This window comes from Staurois parvus, unplaced genomic scaffold, assembly GCF_062004578.1.
Source record: "Staurois parvus isolate SC_StPar_1 unplaced genomic scaffold, SC_StPar_1.0 ptg000648l, whole genome shotgun sequence".
Lineage (NCBI taxonomy): Eukaryota > Metazoa > Chordata > Amphibia > Anura > Ranidae > Staurois > Staurois parvus.
This window is the reverse complement of record NW_028318444.1, coordinates 513,561-527,939: the sequence shown is the minus strand read 5'-3', so window position 1 is coordinate 527,939 and position 14,379 is coordinate 513,561.

The following is a 14,379-nucleotide window of genomic DNA, read 5'->3' as shown; positions in this document are numbered from 1 at the left end:
AATGCAAATACTGCCTAAATGGCAATGCATGCATTTGCTGTATGTTTCTGAAACGTGTGTTGCTGTGTGTTTGGAAACAGATGTGAATTCAGGCTAACAGTTAATGATACCCCAATCTTGATTAACAGATGAGTGTTTTGCTGCCAAAATGTGCAACTCTCCACGACCGGAAAGGTTCTTAGGAGTGTTTGTTGCGCGAAGGGTAGCCCATTCAAAATATGCGATACATGAAAAGAAAAAACCTCAAGAGGGATCGAGCATTTCCACTACACTCAGGTGTGATTGGGATGTGCTTGGAAGGAAGTTTTTAGGCAGCAAGGCTTTCCAGGCAGGAGAGGTGAGGGTTAAAAAATACACTGCCTCAAAAGTCTCTGCAATTAATATAAATATACAACTTGCTGGCAATTTTACATTGAAGTCTATGGGAGCCATGCAGCTCAAGAATTGCCCATAAGTAGTACACAGTCATTTTTTTTGTTACAAAATAACAAAATTAAACCACGCAAATTGCATTACACAATAAACAAAGCAGCAAGGAGTATATCTTTTCTCATCAATATACGTGAAAGTAACTGGTGTTGTCGATCACAGTGACATAAATAACCAAAATGAAATGACAAGTGTAAATTATCAAATAAATTCATCAAGTTAACATAAATTAACAATAAAAATATTCAATAACTCCTATATATACAAACATGCACAATAAATAATAAAGTGTAAATAAGTTGCTCTAATGTAAACCCTAATAATAAAAATATTGTGCAGAAATCCCTTACAGGGGATGAAGGCAGTCCCGCTTCATAATAAGTGACCACAATTCTTCATTCCAGCTTGTGTGAACACTCATGTGACTGAACACCACCATGACTGTAAATTGGAAGCATTCCAGATCATTTGACCTCTTGATCATAGGAGGTCAGCATGCGCTTTGTTAGTAAAGTTCAAACCCAGACTACATGGATCTTCGGCCATTACACAGACCGTCCCGATCAGACAGTATAATAAAATTCATGGATATATAAAAAGAGTGCTGCTCATAGTACAGATTATTCACAAACCATTTATTAAAACTAAGAAATGCACTTACAATTGGATAAAAACTGATCAGCATTCAGTAAAAACATCAAACAGCAAATTCAGTCTCAACAGCTAATCTTATGCGTTGTGATCACAGGGGAGGCTTTTTTGTTGCAGCAACTCAAGTCATGCTAGTTAAGACAGCAGCACCATTAAAATCTGTGTTCCCACATGGAAGAAAAATATATTTGAAATATATTTTAAAAATATTCTTCCCAAATATATTGACATATATTTGAAATGCTTTTTAAATATATTCTTCAGATTTTTTTTAACATATAAAAAAGACAATTTAACATATATTTTTACACATATTTGTAAATGCATTCCAAAAATGTAGATATGTATTTTTAAAGACATACAGTATATTTGAAATGTATTTTTAAAAATATTTTTCATATATTTTGTAATAAAAATGCATTTCAACATACAGTATATATATATATATATATATATATATATATATATATATATATATATTGAATATGGCCAAAATTGGAGCATTTCAAACATATGTCAATACATTTGGGAAGAATATTTGTAAAATATATTTTAAATATATTTTTCTTTCATAAGGGTTACCACTTCACCTGAGATTTTGCATGTCGTCAGAATGTCGTAAGTCGCTAGAAAATCATGCTACTGTAAACCAGGGCTTAGTCTCTGTTTTGTCTTTTTGAACAGAACGCCAAATAAACTGAATTTTAAAAAAAATCAGTTATTGATTGGTCCTTGCTGACTTTGGAGGATCAAATGAAAGCAACTGAATAGGTTGAGAAATTCTAATTTTACAAGACGCTCATATGATGTATGGATTCGTTCTAAAATGACCTCTTTCTATTTTTTACTTTTTCAAATAATTTTTTTAATTGAAAGTACAGACTGATTCAGGACATGTACTCTTTATTTTACATTAAATATTTTTTTAAACATCTGACTGATTACAATTATTAGATCAGATGGCTAATCACATGAAAAATGATGACAATAAAACAATGTAGGTTGATTAGCCATCTGTATTGGTATTGGTACATTTTCTTTTGGGTGATTACCTACAATTTTTGTACCTTGTGTTTTTTAATATGAGATATGCATATCTTGTTCAGACTTTGTAGGAAGTATTATCAATATTGCAGTGCTGTTTTCTTCTTTTTTTTAATGGAAACACATTTATTGTAGTAAACTGCCAAAGATTATCAGAACCAGCCAATTTTACACAATATTGTACTATCTGACCAGTTTCACAGCAAAAAGTTTATCTTACACTAGTATCTTAAGGGCTTATAACAAGTGGGCTTTTAGTGGGTTTTTCTTAGTGGTTTTTTAGGTTTCCATTACGTAAACTGCCTGCTTCTATTTGAATTGTGGTTTATAACATAAATGTATCATTTCTTATTCATTTTCCTAGTGAATAATAATATAAAGGGAGCTTTAAGACAAAAAAGTTGTTAAAATTTCTATTTGTGGTGGCCTCAAATAGTAAAGGTACTATAATATCAATATATAGGTGTATAAAATCAAGCAAAATGCACCCTCAAACATCCCACATATGTAAAAACATACCTTAAAATACAACCAAGGACTTGCATATAAAGGTGAACAAAGCACCTGGGCCAGATGGCATACACCCATTAAAAGAGTAGAGCTATTTGAAAGCCATTGTTTTGCATTTTGGTATAGTACCACTGAAGTGGAGTAAGGCCAATGTGGTTTCTATATTTAAAATGGGATCAAAGTCTTTACTAAGTAACTACAGGCCTGTTGATTAAACTTCTATAGTTGGGAAGATACTGAAGAGCTTAATAAAAGAACACATACAGTATACAAATTTTTGCTAGAAAAAAGATTTGAAGAAATAGACAGCATGGATTGACAAAAGACAGAATTTGTCTCAAACAAATCTGATTTCTTTTTATTAGGAAGTAAGCAAAAAAAAAAAAACGGTTGGTTGTTGATATAGTTTACTTGGATTTTGGAAAATAATTTGACACAATTTCCCACACACAGCTGACGTGTCAGTAAACTTGGAAAATTGAGTCTTTAAATTGATGGGAAAACTGGGTAAAAGATTGTATTCAGAGAGTAGTGGTTAATGATTCATACTCTGGTCTAAGGTTATTAGTGGTGTACCCCAAGGTTCAGTGTTGAGACACTTATGATTAAATACATTTATAAATGATATAGGGTCTGGCATTAAAAGTGCGATTTCAGTATTTGTAGATGGTTGAGAAGGATCTGGGTGTTCTGGTAGATTCTACGTACCTACTAATAGCATGCCAAGCCACAGTTTCCAAAGCAAGCACAATACTTTCTTTTATTAAAAGAGGCATAGACGAGAGAGAGAGTGTCATCATTTTACCCCTGTACAAATTAATAAAACGCCACATCTAGAATATGCAGTTCAGTTTTGGGCACCAGTTCACAAAAAGAATATCAGAGAACTGCAGAAAGTGCAGAGAAGGGCAACCAAACTGATGAGAGGCATGAAGGAGCTCAGCTATGAGGAAAGATTAAAGGAACTGAATTTATTCTCTCTTGAAAAGAGGAGCTTAAGGGGGAATATGATCAACGTGTAAATACTGAAGTGGTTAATTTAGTGAAGTTGGTGAAGATTAACTCATCACAAAGGACAAGGGGGCACTCCTTACGTCTGGAGGAAAAGAAATTTAACCAAAGTAACCAACATGGTAAAGGGCTGATATGATTGGTCTTTTACCCCAATCAGGGGCGTGCAAGGGGTGGGGTTCTGGGAGGACATCCATTGACACCCTCCCAGAATTAGACAACCGCGCTGTAGCCATCTTTCAGCTTTAGCGTGGTTGGCAAGCAATTACACATCGCATGGTTTAAAAGATAACTTCCCTTTTCTGAGCACATTACATGATACACCCATAATTTTGGTGTAACATGCTCCAGATCTGCATCCCCGATTCCCTCCTTCGCCATGACAGTGGGCAGGAGATCTACATTATACACCCATAATTTTGCTGTAACATGCTCCAGATCTGCATCCCCGATTCCCTCCTTCGCCATGACAGCGGGCAGGGGATCTACTCCCTGCACCCACTGTTAGGCCTGGTTCACAGCTATACAGGTTCCAGTCGATGCAGTTTCTCATTGCGTTTTGCATTTTTGAGAGGTGTCTATTATCATACTGGAGAAAACCAGCAGAAACGCATCAAAAATGCAAGCTCTGTGTTTTTTATGCATTTCCATTGAATTCTATGGAACCAAAAAATGCAATCGGCTGCGGGGAAAAAAAGTTCCTGACCTTTTCCAAATAATGTAGAAGTGTGACCCATAGGAAAAAATGTTAAATAGTATGTTTCTGCAAAACTGAAAACTCACTGAAAAACGCTTAGGTCTTACATTTTGAAAATAGCGTAGCTCTGCAGGGCACCACCTACACAGACACGTCATTCATTCACAGTGACCTGTGAATGAGAGAATAGCCGTTGTGGTTGACAGCTTGTACTTCTCAATGAACTGCAAGGGTGCTGATGAGTGCCCTCGTAGTTCATTCACAAGCCCTGCAGCTTGTAAATATATTGGAGGTACGGGCTGAAAGCTGCAGGGCTTGTCTGCAGGAGCCTGATATTGCACCCCTGATCCACTGATCACGAGTGCAATGCTTTTCAGGCTCCTTAGGGAAAATATAATAAATGCACATATTTATAAAAATATGTAAATTTATATTTTCCCTAAAAGGTGATTCTTGCCTATAATGGACACTGCTGCCTGCAACCAGGGCTGACCACTCACAGGTGATTGCTGCATGAGTGATTATATACAGGATGCTGATATTAGCTGTGGGAGCTGCCAGCCTCCTAGTGCTTTCAATGGGGCTGCCTCTTGCAGTTAATCGCAGGAATCCTCGCTGGGGTTCTCGCATCTAATCAGAGTGCAGGTACATTTGCAGGTGTGAATGCACCTTTTTCCTCAATTCAGCAGATGACATCAAAGTGTGTAAAAGAAATCTGGATTCAAGAAAAAAAAAATCTACACTGTGGCTGCAGGTAAAGAGTTATACATTTGTTAGGGTTCTTTACACTGATGCCTGGTGTTAGAATTCAGTGTAATAGGTTTAGGGTAATGGTGTGTTAGGGTTGATGGGTTAGGGTTTGTTTAAAGCTGAACTCCAGGCAGTTATAATAACAAAAATTAATGTATCTCTTAATTCAGTAATACATCATAAAATGTATTTTTCTAAAAACAAGCAGTACTCAAATTTGACTTGGTACTAGTCTTTGGTAATGCTCTGTACAGCAGAGCTTAGAGAGGGAAAAGCAACACATGGAACCAGTCAGTCCATGTGCTGACAAGGAAAAACAAAATGACAGATAAGTTAATCGATGTGCTACTTCTCCTTCACTGTCTATTTACAGACTAGGGACAGAAATTCAAAACCTTTGGTAGGTAAAATAGCTGAATTATATATATTATTTCATCTGCCTATTTAGCTGATTGACTGGAGCCCAGGTTTAAAAGAAAGTCTAACTAGCGATGTGGAATTCATTTTTGGAGGAATTGGATAATGCTCCAAATTTTAATATTTGTTCTAATATGTATAATCACATTTAAAACCAGGATAGAATTCAGAAATGCCATTTCTTAACCACTGTTAAGCTGAGCAGGGTGTCTCAAGAGAGGGTTTCCCCATTCGTACCATTCACAAACAAAACTGATGCACCATGTGTTGTCACCCTCCTATTCCCTGATTTATAAGCCTATCAGGGAGTTTGTTGAAATGGAAGCGAGACATAAATAGGACCTTGACTCCAGCACAGAGAGACAGAGTCCTCTACTTTGCCCATAGATCTTCACTCTGCAGTAGGTACCAAGAAGCAGAATATAAGTTACTGACACACTGGAAAGGGACCCCTGAACTTTTTCACTAGTTCTACGCCTTGGTGTCCTCGATCTGCTGGCAGTATCATCAAGAATGTGGCACAAAGCTACATATTTTTTTGACCCTGTTCTCACGTACTTTCTGGGAAGACATTAGGTAATTAACCATCTCACAGATACAGGTGAAACTCGAAAAATTAGAATATCATGCAACAGTTCATTTATTTCAGTAATGCAACTTAAAAGGTGAAACTAATATATGAGATAGACTCATTACATGCAAAGCAAGATAGTTCAAACCGTGATTTCTCATAATTGTGATGATTATGGCTTACAGCTCATGAAAACCCCAAATCCACAATCTCAGAAATTTAGAATATTACATGCAATCAATAAAACAAGGATTGTACATAGAACAATATCGGACCTCTGAAAAGTATAAGCATGCATATGTACTCAGTACTTGGTTTGGGCCCCTTTTGCAGCAATTACTGATTCAATGCGGCGTGGCATGGAAGCTATCAGCCTGTGGCACTGCTGAGGTGTTATGGAAGACCAGGATGCTTCAATAGGGGCCTTCAGCTCTTCTGCTTTGTTCAGTCTCATGTCCTTCATCTTTCTCTTGGCAATGCCCCATAGATTCTCTATGGGGTTCAGGTCAGGCGAGTTTGCTGGCCAATCAAGCACAGTAATCCCACGGTCATTAAACTAGATTTTGGTGCTTTTGGCAGTGTGGGCAGGTGCCAAGTCCTGCTGGAAAATGAAGTCTGCATCCACATAAAGCTCATCAGTGGAAGGAAGCATGAAGTGCTCCAAAATCTGCTGGTAGACGGCTGCGTTGACCCTGGACTTAATGAAGCGCAGTGGACCAACACCAGCAGATGACATGGCTCCCCAAATCAACACAGACTGTGGAAAACTCACACTGGACTTCAAGCATCTTGCAGTGTGTGCCTCTCCATTCTTCCTCCATACTCTGGGTCCTTGGTTTCCAAATGAGATGAGAAAGTTGCTCTCATCAGAAAAGAGGACTTTGGACCACTTAGCAACAGACCAGGTCTGTTTTTCTTTAGCCCAGGTAAGACGCTTCTGACGTTGTTTGTTGTTCAGGGGCAGCTTGACAACAGGAATACGACATTTGAATCCCATGTCCAGGATCTGTCTGTTTGAGGTGACTCTTGATGCACTGACTCCAGCCTCAGTCCACTCCTTGTGAAAGTCCCCAACACTTTTGAATGGCCTTTTCCTGACAATCCTCTCCAGGCTGCGGTCATACCTGCTGCTTGTGCACTTTTTTCTTCCACACTTGTCCCTTCCACATAACTTTCTATTAATGTGCTTTGATACAGCACTTTGGGAACATCCAACTTCTTTTGCAATTACCTTTTGAGGCTTTCCCTCCTTATGGAGGGTGTCAATGATGGTTTTCTGCACAACTGTCAGGTCAGCAGTCTTTCCCATGATTGTGATTCCTACTGAACCAGACTGAGAGACCATTTAAAGGCTCAGGAACCCTTTGCAGGTGTTATGGCTTAATTAGCTGATTAGAGTGGGACACTTTGAGCCGAGAATATTGCAACTTTTCACAATATTCTAATTTTCTGAGATTGTGGATTTGGGGTTTTCATGAGCTGTAAGCCATAATCATCACCATTATGACAAATCACGGCTTGAACTATCTTGCTTTGTATGTATTGAGTCTATCTCATATATTAGTTTCACCTTTTAAGTTGCATTACTGAAATAAATGAACTTTTGCACGATATTCCAATTTTTTGAGTTTCACCTGTATACACTATATTGCCAAAAGTATTGGGACACCCCTCCAAATCATTGCATTCAGATGTTCCAATCACCTCCATGGCCACAGGTATATAAAATCAAGCATCTAGGCATGCAGACTGCTTCTACAAATATTTTTGAAAGAATGGGTCGCTCTCAGGAGCTTGGTGAATTCAAGCGTTGTACCGTGATAGGTTGCTACCTGTGCAATAAGTCCATCCGTGAAATTTCTTTGCTACTAAATATTCAACTGTTATTGGTATTATAACAAACTGGAAGCAACTGGGAACAACAGCACCTTAGCCACAAAGTGTTAGGCCACGTAAAATGACAGAACAGGTTCAGCACATGCTGAAGCACACAGAGAGCAGAAGTTGCTAACTGTCTGCAGTCAATAGCTAAAAGAGATCCAAACTTTATGTGGCCTTCAGATTAGCACAACAATAGAGTATACAGAGCTTCATGGAATGGGTGTCCATGAAGTAGCAGCTGCATCCATGCCTTACATCACCAAGTGCAAAGTGTTGGATGCAGTGGTGTAAAGCATACCACCACTGGACTCTAGAGCAGTGGAGACATGTTCTCTGGAGTGTAGAATCACGCTTCTCTGTCTGGCAATCCAATGGACATGTCTGGGTTTGGCAGTTGCCAAGAGAACGGTACTTGCCTGACTGCATTTTGCCAAGTATAAAGTTTGGTGGAGGGGGGATTATGGTGTGGGGTTGTTTTTCAGGGGTTGGGCTTGGCCCCTTAGTTCCAGTGAAGAGAACTCTTAAGGTGTCAGCATACCAAGACATTTTGGACAATTTCATGCTCCCAACTTTGTGGGAACAGTTTGGGGATGGCCCCTTTCTGTTCCAACATGGCTGCACACCAGTACACAAAGCAAGGTCCATAAAGACATGGATAAATGAGTTTGGGGTGGAGGAATTTAACTGGCCTGCACAGAGTCCTGACCTCAACCCGACAGAACACCTTTGCGATTAATTAGAGTGGAGACTGCGAGCCAGGCCTCATCTGACACTATTGCTTGACCTCACAAATGTGCTTCTGGAAGAATGATCAAACATTCCTATAGACCAGGGGCGGACTTACAACTCATGGGGCCCCCGGGCAATAGGGGATCATGGGGCCCCTGTATCCTTGCCCAAACTCAAAAAAGCCTATGAAAAAGATACCAGGGGCATCTCATGGGGCCCCCTACTGTCCCCGGGCCCTCGGGCAGTGCCCGAGTTTGCAAATGGTCAGTCCGCCCCTGCTATAGACACACTCCTAAACCTTGTGGACAGCCTTCCCAGAAGAGCTGAAGTTATTATAGCTGCAAAGGGTGGGGAAAGCTCAATATTGAACCCTACGGACTAAGACTGGGATGCCATTAAAGTTCATGTGCGTGTAAAGGCCAGGCGTCCTAATACTTTTCACAATATCATGTATTTCTGAAGATGTTCCTTTTGCACATTACCCCACTCTCGAGATGCAGGTACGAAAAACTCTCCTGATTCATTTGCTCACAGCCACCAAGGTTTGCATTGCTCTGAAATGGAAAAGTACAGACCCTCCATAAGTTTTGTCAATGAATAGCAATAGTGAATGAGATAAATGACATGGAAAGGCTTACAGCAGTTGTGAAATGAAAAGAAGTTCAATTGGCACAATTTCCATTACTCGCGGGATTATGCTTTCTACATATCTCCTTTGATAGCTCAGGCTCCACCTCAGTAAAGCTTGTATTATATATCATTTTTGCATGCACCAGTCAGTCTTTGTCCCTTTCTTCTTCTTCCCTTCTCTCTCCTCCCTATCCCTTCCTTCCCTCGCCCCTCTCTTTTTTTTCTCTGTTTCTTCCTCCTGCTCTTTCTATCCCTCTCTTCCTACCCATTTTGTGTGTATGTACAGTGTGTGTATATATATGTATATATATATATATATATATATATATATGTGTGTGTGTGTGTGTATTTTGAAGTTTTGAAGGCACGCTTCTTTTTTTTCATAATGAGTTCTGTGTATGTTTCTTTGGCTGTTACAATGGCTGTGTTGGGGTTTTTTTGTGTGCTTTGCTTAAGAGTATAAATAAAAAAAAGACATGTAAATTAAAAAAAACTGAAGCTGAAACAAGCAAAAGTCACTTAGATATGGAAGTATGCAGCAAAACTAACTATGCACTAAAGTGTGTAGAGGAGTGCCTCTGCTGTAGTGGACAGAGCTCTCGGTTATAGACATGAATTGGAGAGCTGTCTACCTGTGTTAAGCATTTTGACAGGGCACATAAATATTCTGTAACAAACTGAGTGGATGGTTTATTGTTCCATTTTATCCAATGAAAATAAAGTTTTCATTGAGCCTACACTGGTAACATCCCCAAGTCAAGAAGGATAATAAAGTGGTTCTGAACTAAAAAAATTTTTTTCATCTTATTGCATTCTCTGTGCATACACCTGGAAAACTGAAACCGATTTAGCATATCTAAAGCAAAAAAAATCTAAAAAATAAAAAAAAAAACCATCATCATATTGCACAAACGAGTCCTTAGATAGGATTTCTACATTATTATTTTTCCCTTTATTTTAACTCGGTGATCCTACTAATAAGACATTTTGTGTCCCAGGGTGGAAATTCACTGTACTGTATCAATGGAGGAGCAGTACTCTTACTCTAGGATTGTCTCCTAATTTGGACTACAAAAAAATTCATCCTATGCTCATCTTCATAACACAGGTAGGGTGATAGGAGATATCAGTTGGGTGCAGAAAAAGAACAACTGATTTTTTTGCCAGGATAAGAAGATATTTTTCTTTACTTGCAGAAAATGTACTTTATTGCAATTACCCCATTTAAGGGCTGGTACTCTGCAGTGTATTACATTTTTGTTTTTTCTTCCTAAACTCATCTATTTTTAACATGATACCAGCTAAATTTCCAAAGGAATTTAAAAGCTTCCTGATATTTTTTATAACTTAATTTATAGATATTAAACATAAGCTACCCAAATGCATTCTTTATGCATCCAATTCACATAGTGGACTAGAAGTTCCAGACACTAAAACATATTATTTAGCACTTTTCTTATGGTATCTGGCCTTCTGGTCCACCTTCTAACAGATGGACAGAGACTGGAAAATTGACCAAATTACTGTAGGTTTGACAGGCTAACCTCTATATAAAACGTTTCTCATTTTCAAGTTCGGTGAGTTAGCTAATCAGCTAAATAGAAGGCTCCTCACCTTCTCCCACTTAAAGGGAAGATGTGACATTTCAAATAAAGCCTGTCATAGTTTCTTCAAAATGACCATTGCTTCTCATTGTTAACGAAAGTTCTTACGTTCTGTGGGCTTATCCCTTTTGAAAATGTTTGCAAAGATATATCTTCAGAAAAAGATCTAATATTGTGTATGTATGTTGCATGCTTCCTCTGGAATTCTCTTCCTCAATTTATCAGACTATCGCCTACTCTGCTCACTTTTAGGTGATCTCTGGAAACCTATCTCTTCAGAGAAGCCTATCCTGCCCTCAGCTAATAATGGAATATTCTACTCCTCCTACTAGTCCATCTCCCACAGTTACTACCTTTTGTACCACTAGCCCCTCCCTCTTAGATTGTAAGCTCCAAGGAGCAGGGCCCTCCTAACTCTCTTGTATTGAACTGTATTGTTGCTGTATTGTCTCCCGTTATATTGTAAAGTGCTGAGCAAACTGTTGGCGCTATATAAATCCTGCATAATATTAATAATAATAATGCTTGTTCCTCTGCCCTGAGTTCGTTTCCCTACAGAACACAGTAGTGAACAAAATCAAAATTGTGCTGGTTCCTGAAAATTCTGCTGTCAGCCAAGAGAGCAACATTTGAGGATTGACAATGGAACAGTCAAGTGTTTTTTTTACATTTATAGTATTTTTGATGTGTATTTGTATTTTTGAATCCGCATCAGAGTAGCTTTGAATAATTATGCAGAATCAGATAAATTATCAGTTTAGGTATTGCTATTGTAATCTCTTTATCAGTTTCTATGCACACAAGCTAGTATGTAATAGGGTAATGCCAAACAGGTTTATGGGTATATCGAGGTTTGGTATTGTGGCTTTAACATTACCAGTGTAGAGAAAAAAGAATAAATTCCCACGAATATTGTCATTTTTACGTACTTCCTTCCGAAGGTCAAGAGCTTTTTTTACAATAGCTAGATATAAAAAGAACTAAGTTTGTAATCAAGTTAATATATCCTTGATCAGCTCATAGACACTAATAGCTAGTTATATACTTGTAATTTAATCAACATATTTAGATACAATTATGATTGCTTTCAAATATTTTGTTACTTTTTTACTTGTAACTCTTGCCAACAGTGCCACAGTTAAAGAAAGACTTTGCTTGCAAGAAATTATTCAGACTATCAAAGTTGTCTCAGCACCTCACAAGATGGTAAGTATTGTAAGATCATTTTCCACATACTGACTTAAAAAGTAAAAAGGGCTGATAGTTTTGTTTGTTTTTTTTGCAATGTTTGACACAACTGTGAACATAACAGTATATACGGAAATGTTTTAACATGACAACCCTCAGGTACCATTAGCAGTCCACATACTCCAAGTCACAACAGGTGAAACTGTTTATAACATTACAATTTTATTTATGTGCAACTACCTGGTTTTTAAAACAATCTGTTAAAGGTTCCTGGGGACTAAACATGTGCTGCGCTGAATAAGCATTTGTTACCCTACTAGAACATTTGACCTTGTTTACCTGTCCTTGCCTTATTTACTCATCTTTCAAATTGAAGCCACAAATCACAAACACATGTACTTTCTACTGACCATTGTATGCATTTTATTTTATATTGCATTTTATTTTCAATTTGAAAACTGTTAAATAGTCAAAATGTATATTGCAATAATTATTCTATAACATAATAATGGAAACTAACATCTAGTGCTATGGCAGTTTTTTTCCTTTGTACTGGGTTATGTTTTACTGATTTTATAGTACTCCTATCACTTTTTGTCTGTATACTTATATAATGAAGAAATGTAAGCGAACAATGTGCAAAGTAGCACATATTTAAAATTTCAAATAATTTTATTATTTGGCTTTATTATATTGCCTGTTTATTTTGTAGCATTCATTGAAATCTGAGTATTTGGCTAAGTACATAAGCTGAATCTGAGTTCACTTCAACTATTTCATCATGCTAGGGAACCTTTTTTTTTTTAATTACATGTGATTGGGTAGCCACCCTATTTACAATTTCTACTAGTAAATAAACCTGATTGAGTAATCACATACAGTATCTGCACTGTGATTTGTCCAACCCCCTATGTATGCATTCAAACGTCATTCACTGTGTTCACATGTAGCTATACATTGATGTACAAAATCACTGGCTTTTCTTTTTCTGAAATATTACAGTATTATTGAAATTAACAAAAATAAATATGTAGTTCACTCTAAACATACCAGAGGTGTGACAAGAATATATGTTATTGTGATTTGGACCAAGAGTGTTTTGGGTTAGTACCATAGGTTAGTGCACAGTTTCTGCCTTCTTCATGTACATTCACCACCTTTAATTACTTTTTTAGCATTGTCTTTTTTATTGAGTGTTTTGATTGTTGTATAAACGACAAGGTCAACTGACTTGTTTTTAGTTTATGCATTTATTTATGAATTGTTTTTCAATATTTTAGTAAATAATATCATCCTATCCAATACACTAATTTGTTTTTTATTTGAAGGATCCCTGTGAAAAATACGTTCCTGACATATTTTATGAACAGGTATGTTTTTGTATTTGTTTTTATATATTCTTACAATAACATAAATATATAATCTTGCAATAAAAGTGTTTAAATAAATACATCACTTTTTTTTTTCTTTAAGGGAGCTACTATCTTTTGTAAAGCAGCTAAAGTTCTTGGGAATACAGAATTCTGCCCCAACGTAAATAGACATATTGAAAAGATTAGGTTGAATATTGAGAACTTAGCAACAGAGGTCAGTAGCATTTTATGATCAAAAGTAAATATAAATATAATTAAAAGATTTTAACTAACATTCTTAATTAATAACATGTTGATCCTGTCACGTACTAGTCATTTGGGTTGATGCAAGTTATGACATTTTCTAATATATTTTTATTTGGAAGAAGAGACTCTTTTTTATCTCAGAAACATCTATCTTCAGAAACAGCTGGCTTGACACTTGGCTAAGATTCTGACTTAATGTGAATTTTAGGCTGTCATTCCTACAGATCTCTGTCCTCCATCAGTCTTACTTCCAACATACAGGTGAAACTTGAAAAATTAGAATATCGTGCAAAAGTTAATGTATTTCAGTAATGCAACTTAAAAGGTGAAACTAATATATGAGATAGACTCATTACATGCAAAGCAAGATAGTTCAAGCCGTGATTTGTCATAATTGTGATGATTATGGCTTACAGCTCATGAAAACCCCAAATCCACAATCTCAGAAAATTAGAATATTACATGCAATCAATAAAACAAGGATTGTACATAGAACAATATCGGACCTCTGAAAAGTATAAGCATGCATATGTACTCAGTACTTGGTTTGGGCCCTTTTGCAGCAATTACTGCCCCAATGCGCCGTGGCATGGAAGCTATCAGCCTGTGGCACTGCTGAGGTGTTATGGAAGACCAGGATGCTTCAAT